Below are 9490 nucleotides of genomic sequence, written 5' to 3'. Positions count from 1 at the left end.
CGTTTTGTGTTTAGCTCAACGCGATCGGAATTCGGTGTGGTATTTTCTGTTTAGATTTTATCAGGTCTCCGGAGATCTGGCAATCAATCGCGAAAAACGAACGTGTTCAAGTGTGTGTGTGTGTGTGTGTTGATTTGAATTGGTAGGTGTTTAGGTGTGGGTGTGAACTGGCCAATGCACCGCAGAGAATTTGGGATTTTCGGAAAATTGGTCTCGCAACAAGTTTGAGCGGCGCTACCGTCCCGAGTGGCTGTTAAACCCCAACTGAATCCTTGGCAGCGATGCTGCCGTAGCAGTCGAAAAGAAGCAGTGGCGCAGCTGCGGCAGACAGCCAACGAGAGTTTTGAAAATGGAAAACGAGTCTGCGCCACTGGAGAGAACGAGGTGCGAGAGAGAGCGCGCCGGGGGTGGGCGAATCCAATGGCGAGGCGAATGGCCAATCCCGTGGAGAGACGGTAACTGTCAGCGAAGGAAACCCACCACCAGCACCACTACCGCTGCACTGGAAAATCCTATGCGGAGAGAGAGAGCGAGCGAGAGAGCATCCCCCTAGGAACGCTGCGAATGGAACCGCAGAAGACGTCCCCACTCGCAGGGGGCGTGTGTCTAGGCGCTCGGCTCTGGGATCTGGGATCTCGGGGCCTCGCAGTCTCGCTCCTCCATTTCAGCTCAGTCCTATTCCCAGGCACCTTCGGTTCAGCTCTTCTGGGAGGTCAGAGTGTCGACGCCTGCAAAGTCACAAACACACCGAATACCAAACAAAAAATGCAAAACACTTATTCGAAACGGTAACCAAAAGCCAAACCAAAATCCCTGGGGAGCCAGGAAATTGTCATTGTGTGCTGGGCTCCAACCTGATTGGCCGTTGGGCAGCTGCCTTCAAGAGAGAGCGGTGTTAATGGTTTCTCTTTAGCTATCGGCAAAGCAGTTCGCAGAGCAAGCAGCGGCTGGTTGTATGGAACGGTTGGAAAAGAAATGGAACTGTTTGCTTGATATTTAAAAATATGTCAAACATGGAATTATTGAATTGGCAAAATAAATGCTCCCGATTTTATAAGATTTATATAGCTTTATGCGCTTAAATGGCTAAAAAATTGTTTAAACATGCTTTAGTATTTAATAATAATAAGAAAAACGGTGGAGTTTTAGCTTTTTGAATGTGATTCTTATTACTTAAAATATTTTTTCATAAATATAAAACTGATTAAAGAATTTAAATTAACAAGTGCTCATTGTTAAGCACGAAGAATGTGGTTGAAACCAAGATTTTAATCCTGTTGTTAGTTACACAAAGTTTTTAACACAAAGTTGATAAGTCATCATTTTGGGTTTTAACCCTTCTGACTTTGCCACATTATCCTGACAGAAGAAGTTGTCAAACACCGTGGAGTGCCTATAGCTATACCCTCCTCTATATCCCTCTCTCTCCCTCCCTCTTTCTACGGATTAGTTACCGGAACCGCCCACAAAATTTTCACGCCTCGTTAGGAGAATAATAAGTGAAAAGGTCAGGAGGGGAGGGCATTGGTTTTCAGGTTCTGGATTCAGGGTTCGGATGAAAAACAATTTGCATTTTCCGCATTTGCGGTTTCTGCCTGTGACCGATTGAATAAACGAGGGAAAGAGAGGGAAACACACCGCTTGTTTGACTTTTCCGTGAATTAATTTGAGGGGCGTGGTAATCTCATTAACTTCTGACAAGTCCGGAAAACTCCGTTAGGCAAACGTCGGCAAGTCAACTCTTTTTTTTCCGAGTTTCCCACTCCCTCTGCAACTGCAGGTCTATTTTCGAGAAGTTCTGGAAACATTTCCCCAGAGCTGCTGGCCCAAGTTTTATGTTTAAATCAGAGGCGAAAAGAGCAGACAGAAGATGTCCCCAGACATCGCTAATTAACCAAAATACCCAGAAGGAAATTCCTCGTCCTCTGCTCCTCAAATAAATTTTCTTTTTCCGCAAAGGTGAAGAAAATTCCCCGATCCAAAATCGTGGTCCGCGTGTTCGATTAACCCCTTTTATCACGCCCAATCCTCAGCGGACTTTTCCGGCCGCGACAGCTGTCGTGGAACACAATGACCCCTTAACCCCTGACACCCCCTCGTTGGCCGACGCCCCTGGAATCTGATTCAAATTGTTTACAATTGGATTTACATGGCGCTGGACTTTCACTAGCCAATTGCCTTATAATTTGTTGGTACATTCTCGGCATTTGATTTTTACCCCTTCTAAAGAGACTTTCGGGATTATCAGGGGTGACAATCGGAATTACTTTGCACCACAATTAAAGTGGTTTAATTAGTGAGAGTTTCCACTTTCAATAAGGAGCTGTAATGGAAATTAGTTCGGAAAAATAAAAGGAATAAAAGAGGTCTATATGAATCCAGAGGTCACTAAATATTATAATAATAATATTTTATTTGTGAACGACAAATAGGAAGGAACTTCAGGCAATAAATATTTTAAAATAAAAGAACCTACTTCCAATGTTTGTATAGTATGTCTAATACCCCTATATTGGCATTATGTTTTAAGTAACCCTTCAGCAAATAGGAACCTTTTCTATTTCCGATTTCCTTGGGCAAACCCTCACCCTTTTTCTGCGGCATCGCAGACGCCATCTCTGAGAAGACCATGAATAATTCTAATATGCAAACTGACTCGCATGTAAATGTCCCATTTGTCACTCGTAAACAAAAGAAATAAAGCAGGAAAATAAGAGGGCAACTGGAGAGAAGGAAAAGGAGCTCTAAAGTCAACTCTGTCCATATGCAAGACATTCACAGGGTCATAAATAAGGACGAGCGGAGGAAATTTGAGGCGCGAACATTTTAATTAGTTTCCAGCTCTCCTCGTCGAGTGCGTCCTTTTCTTTCCTTTTTTTCTGGGGCCAGGACACTTATGCAAATTACCCGGGGAACCGACTAATGAGAGGGGCGAAGGCGGCTAACACACCGTGAAAATAAATCATATTCCGTTCCAGATGGAAATTCTTTCCTCGATTTCCTCAAGTCATCATCGGCATTGTCGTGAGTTCGACGGAATCTGGTTTACTCTCCACGGAATTGGACAGATGCCGCAGATCCATCGAAGCACTGTGACAGTTGCATTGTTCGCCACATTGGACCACCAAAGTTTTCTCAATTCCTAGGAATTCAACCATTCAACCCCACCACATCGCATCGCACTTGCACTTGCAGCGATTTGAGGCAAGTGCTCAAGTGTTTGCCACTCCGTTTCGAGGGCACCAAACTGGACTCGAGTGGCACGTGGCCCGGGAAAAAAGCCAAGTAAATTTAATTAAATTATCTCAAACACGTGTTTGACCAACTGCAACGATTTTGGCAAAACAATCGCAACCAGTTTCAATATTTACCCAATCCTCGGCCTAAACGTTCTCGAGAGGGTAACTCCCAAAAAAAAAAAAAGGTTTCGTTTACATAAGAATAACAAAGGGTGTGGGCCCTACAAAAACCAAACCTTTCTTCAGATTTATTATTTCAACAAACAACAAAAAGGTGAATCGGGGGGCTAGGTTAACAATTTCTTCCCACAAACATTTTCGCACATGCCATCTTTCGTCTGGGAAAAACCCGTTTATCAGTCGAATAAAAATCGCAAAAAATCATAAATATTTACAGGTCTCGCTCAGCGATCTCAGCCGTTCGATAAGCATTTTTGTGGCCGGTGAAAACAACGTTGCCATAAACATGAAATTATTTTTAAGTCTGGCCAAATACGTGGAATCCGACGCATCAAATTCGCGATTGGAAAAGTGCGGCTGGTTCATTAACTTCGGTGCGGCCAAAGATTGATTTCTGGCCAAATAAAGTTAGCCAAAAATTCAAAAACTTATGGGAATGAAAATTGATTGGCAAAACAGACAAAACAAGGGGGTTGTATCACAAAAATTGAAAAAAATTAGAGAATTGAAATACAAAACCTGATGAAAATTAGAAAAGTTGTGGACTAAAAATTTGTAAATTTTGGAAATTTGGATAGGCAAGGAAATTTGTATCATAAAATTCATCTTCTTTCTAATAATTCCTTGTAATTTCTTTTCAATGCTAAGCAAATAAATTTAATTAAATTTCTTGTTAAACTGTCCCCTAAAATGTGTTGTAAATACTTTGATGTTTACTTTTATGAGGTGCTTGTCTGCGAAGGAGAATTCATGCTTCTCATTTGGGGTTTAGTGCAGCTCCCCGAGGGGTTTCCCTGCCCATTTCCCATTTTCCACCGCCCCATCGCCGCAGCACCTGGAAAAGCGTGTCAGCATTGGGGATCCTCTGGAGAACCACAAAAACGCGAACCCACTCTGGAAATGAGGAGAACTTGGAATGAGCTGCGACACATTTACTAGATTAATTAGCTCATTTACGGCTGACAATGTCCGTGTTAATTCCCCAAGAATTAAATGATAACATCATACGAAGTGGACCTTCAAAAGGTGTTCTACGTGTCAACGAAATGGTCCGGCAAATGCTCGATGACACTAATTTCGGTGTGTGTAGGGGGTTATCTCTGGTGATTCAGGGGCAGGAGGTAGTAGGGGTAGGGGTAGTATCTGAAGTGCAGCCGATTTGCATAATTCCAAGGACCAGCAGAGGACGCACCCTTCGCGAACGCCCTGCTAGTTTGAACAACTCACACCTCCCCTGATCATCTTTTATGCACCCCATCCTATTTTACTTCAACTCCCCCTTTTCCTAGTACACTGAAAAGTACTATTTACCCTTACAGATAATCCAAAAATAATACAGAATTATATAGGTTATTTTTAAGTCTTCAAATTAAATAAAGTTTATGGGGTTTTTTAACTATTTTCAATACAGTAATCCCAAAGAGAATAAAGGCGTGTCAATTTTAAATATAATTCTCTAAAAACTAGTTTCTTTAAAAAACATAATATTTTTTTTTTTTTAAATTGTAACTCTACTGAAATTATATTATTCAAAATGTATTAATTTGTTGAAGTGTATATAGGTAGACAAAAACATAATTTGACTTCATTATGCGAACAGTTGTTGCCTTTAGTTTTGGTAATTTATTTCAATTTTTTCAGTCTTCCGCTGTTTTCCACCGCCGTGGGCAAAAAGGGGTTAATGCTCCTGAAGTGCAACCCCTGGAAATATATACTATATGGTATCCTTGTCCTGCAAATGTTCACTTAACTGAAGTGCGTGGAGAAAATGCCTCAAATATTTTGCTACCGCTGCCATTGTTGCAATTGTAATTTGTCTTTATTGTTGCTCCCTCAGAGGATGAGGAATTCGGGTGTGGCCGAAAAAGGAGATTCTTTTCAGACAAATCACAAATGCTTCTGGCCAAAGGAGATTGGCCTATCACAACATAGATCCCGGCATTCATAATTAATTTTTGTGAAATTTTGAAGACTCATCATGGCCGAAAGAACGAGGAAGTTGGCAGCAGGACGAACCAACTCCCGGGAGAGGCGACCTTTTTGGCCATTTAGTCTCAGTGTCAGCCACAAAAACAAACAAACAAGCAGGCAAACAAGAAGCTGCTAACTGTTAACTGGTAACAAAATAACGGTACTTGACTTGGCCGTTTTTCGAGCCCAACTTTCAAAAGACTGGACAGCTGCACTTTTCGGTCAGAAATTTGGGAAAACAAGGATATTGACACTTTTCTTCGTCTCATTCTCAGCGTTTTTCTCAGGGAAACTTATACCCCTTCCCATTCCCCTTCGAAATCCCTCAAAACTTCAGTTTTGTGGTCCTGCTCCAAAGGACATAACCATGCATATAAATTTGATTATTATTAAGTCGGGCACATTAGTGAGCATTTCTAATGAACGGAGTCCTTCTGCATGAAAAAAGGGTCAGTCGACAGACAAACCCCAACCTCATTTCCACACGAGCCCCCGTTAAAGCCAATTTATAAGTACTCAGGTTTATGGTTTTAAGTATTTAAATATTTAGCACACTTCTTGGCCTCAGACTGTAGCTATCCGTCTCTTTCTTGCCTTATAGCCCCCTCTCTTTCTCCACGTGTGTGTGTGGGGCTTTTATTCATAATTTATGCGTCCGCAGGGCGACACTCATTCGGTTTTGAGTGGGTGTGAGTGTGAGTGCACTCATTAACTGGAGGAAGTCCTTAAAGCCAAATGAGCAAATTTAATTTAAAATGGGGAATGCTTGGTTGGTTAAGCAGGTAAAACACAATATACTTTCTACCTAATTTTTGATAATTATAATTTAAGATCAAAGAACAAATTTTAATGAAAGCGACAATTCATAAATGATAATATTATACTAAAGAATAAACCATTTAAAACATACTTATTCCTTTTTATTTCTTGTTTCATAATAAAAATAATTGGTCTGTAACCAATTCCTAAAGTAAATTCTACTAATTAGCTAACAAGAAATGAGCAAGTTCAATCGAGCTAAGTGACTCCAGATTGTTTCCCCCTTTTAATCCCCCTTCCCCAAATTCAAATTCTTCGAGGACATTATGCGCTGCCATCGAACTGACCTGATAAATGAAGCCATTCCGATTCCGATGGCGATGTTCGGCTTAGCGATTTCAATTATCGTGCAATGAAAGCGGGTTGCATTTACGAGGGGGGTGGATGGGTGGTTGGGTGGTTGGGTGGAGGGGCGTGGCAGGCGACCGCCGATTAGCACGTGCCACCCGTTCCGAGGTCGGCGAGCAGAATCGGAGGAACAACCGAAAAAGCCAAGGACACGTGGCAGGAGCGCAGCCTCCGAAGATAAACATAATTATGCAACTTAAGGGGGAGCGAAAGGGGAGGCGGGTTGCAAGCCAATCTGATAACACGCAACGAGATTTGTCATCATCAAACAAAGTGGGCGTGAAAATTGCGGATGAGACCGGCCAAAGGATCTGCAGGAAGGAAGGAAGTCAGGATGTAACTATGCAGGACTACACGACGCAGGGCTTCCTCTCCGGATGCAATCATGTCCTGGGCGTGTGCGCGAAATATCCTTTGTTTGCCTTTCCCAGGATACAAAAACGAGACGGCGAAAAATAGTCAGAAATAATTGCCAGGCAGTCGGGATAATAAAGATACTCGTCGACCAAGTACATTATTGGCATTGATATGGCCGGCTATATCTGCCATATGCTAGTCGTAGTAACCCATAAATCGGCTGAGGAAGGGGATTGGGCAATAATTCCAGATTCCGGTCGCGTTTCCCAGCCACCAACCTCAATGCATTTCACTTTGTCGCTGAATATCCTTTTACACTACCAGAAAAGGTTCTTAAAGTTCCTCTAGTAAAGAAACATATATAGATTAGAAAAGAAATATCTATTTGTAGTAGTTATTTTAATTTATTTTAATTTTAGAAGTAAAAAGTTGTTCTTTTATAAAACAGAAAAGAAGTGTATATTTCCTTGTATTTGGTATTCTTTTATTTAAAATGAAGAAGAATGTAGTTATTCTAATTATAACCCTTTAGATTATTTGTTACCTTTCCAACTATCAGTTTTTTTTCCAGGTGCACATTCCATTTCCCTGACCATCACGTAGTTCATCAGGCGGCTTCTTTTAGCCTTGTGTCCTTGTTCCGCATTAAAGTTTCATTCGGCCGAGGCCACTTGGCATGCTATCCAGAGAGCCACTTTCGACCTGGCTGAAAGGATACTAATCATAGCACTGCCTCCATCAGCAGGAGCATCCTACTCGGCATTATCCTCATCAGGTTGATTGCGAAAAATCACTGGAGAAATCAGGCGAGGTTCGTGATTTCACACTGACATATCTGGCGAAGTGGATTTGGAGTGGTTTTCCCAACCAAATAACCACCCATCCTCATCCACATAAATTCAACTGACAATCACAGGCAAATTTTTCCGACTCTTTTGTGTATTTTTAGGCGAAAAACATTGAAAATCAATTTCAGTTGAGGGAGGTTGAACTCAAAAAGCAAATTGTCATTCAGCCCCCTTCCTCCGAAAATTGTGAAACATTAAATACGGATTTGGCCTTCTGATTTGCTTATATTACTTGCTTCAGCTGTTTCAATAACTCATATTTTTCGCAGTTCCCCAGAGAAGGAGGAAAACCCCCAGCGAAGGCCAAATAAAATTAAATGAAAATTATTTGGTCTTGAAATACAAGTTTTTTTGTTGCTTTTTAGTTGAGTATCCAAAGTTGGATAGTGGGGAAAATTAAACAAAATAGTTGCTCGTAAATCAGACGAGAGGCGAAGCCAATTTCCTGACTTTGGCCAGGATGTGGAACCCATGTCCTGTCTGGCGATGAAAAAGGGGGCGGGGCTCGATGTCCCTGGCCGGCTGTCAAACATAATCACCTTGCCGCCCCACAAGTTCTATTCTCAGAGGAAATTTATGTTTTTTATATGGACGACGGCGGAGAAACAAAAGTCTGTGTGTGAATGAAATATTTTATTTTGCTTTTTACCCGCCCAACAAACCGCTCGTTCATTTTTTAACACATTTTGTAATTTCAACACGTTGCCACGTACCGCAAAAGTTTCCTCTGCCAACTGTCCACCAATTGGAGACTCGGATGTCCAGCACTCGGACTTGGATCTTGGAACTCGGATGATTAATGGTTCCGGGTCTTTCGGACAGGCTCCGCGTTGGCTGGGCCAAATAATAAATCGTTCAAATCGGCTGGGGATTATTTTTCCAAGTAGGCGGTCGCCGTTTTGCTCTGTCACCATTTTTGCGGAAAAAAAGGTTTTCCTTTCTCTTTTTCGTATTCAATTTTTGCACATATTTTCGGCAAAGAACGTGTGCGAAATTCGAAAATATTTATGGCTAACAAATGGCAGCAAATTTGTGGATTTCAATTGGATTAATCTAAATCCAAGGAATTGAATAAGTTTGCGTGTTCAAAAAACCAAAACTGAAGGGAGATTGTAATTGGATTAAATAGTGGAAGAAATATTGAGGCTGAAGTTTGAAGAATATAAAGCTTACTATTACTATTCGAAAGTTTTTTGTTAATAAGTTGGTTTTCTCATGAAATACTGTTTATCTTTTTTTAACATACTTATTTCGGTTTCACTTGAATTTGTATTTGTATTTATTTCTGTTCTAAATATATAAACAATATTTATAATAACCATTCAGCAAGTCCCGCTAACGAGCCCACTTAATCTCTTAACCAGTTACCTAATGACTTGAAGGATTTCCTGGAAGATATATGTTAATGTAAAATCAAACAACAAGCTTTGTTTTGATTTTGTTGGTCGAAATCAACCAAAACCCCGGTAAAACCAGTTCAATTTCTACAGGTAGCGAGGAGAAACCCTCTGCGAATTGATTAATATTCATATATTATTATAATTTGTAGACGCATGCCAGCCATTAAACAAATTAAGTTAAATGAATAGTTTAAGCTATACAAATTATATACATGTGTTTCTTATTCTCAGTATTTGAGGTGTTGGCCACGTTGTAATCAGGTTATTGCCCCAAGAAAAAAACGAGAATTGAGAAGTTCTACTTGACGAAACTCGAATAGGGTCAAAA

Source organism: Drosophila ficusphila, unplaced genomic scaffold, assembly GCF_018152265.1.
Source record: "Drosophila ficusphila isolate 14025-0441.05 unplaced genomic scaffold, ASM1815226v1 contig_414, whole genome shotgun sequence".
Taxonomy (NCBI): Eukaryota; Metazoa; Arthropoda; class Insecta; order Diptera; family Drosophilidae; genus Drosophila; species Drosophila ficusphila.
This window is presented reverse-complemented; position numbering follows the sequence as displayed.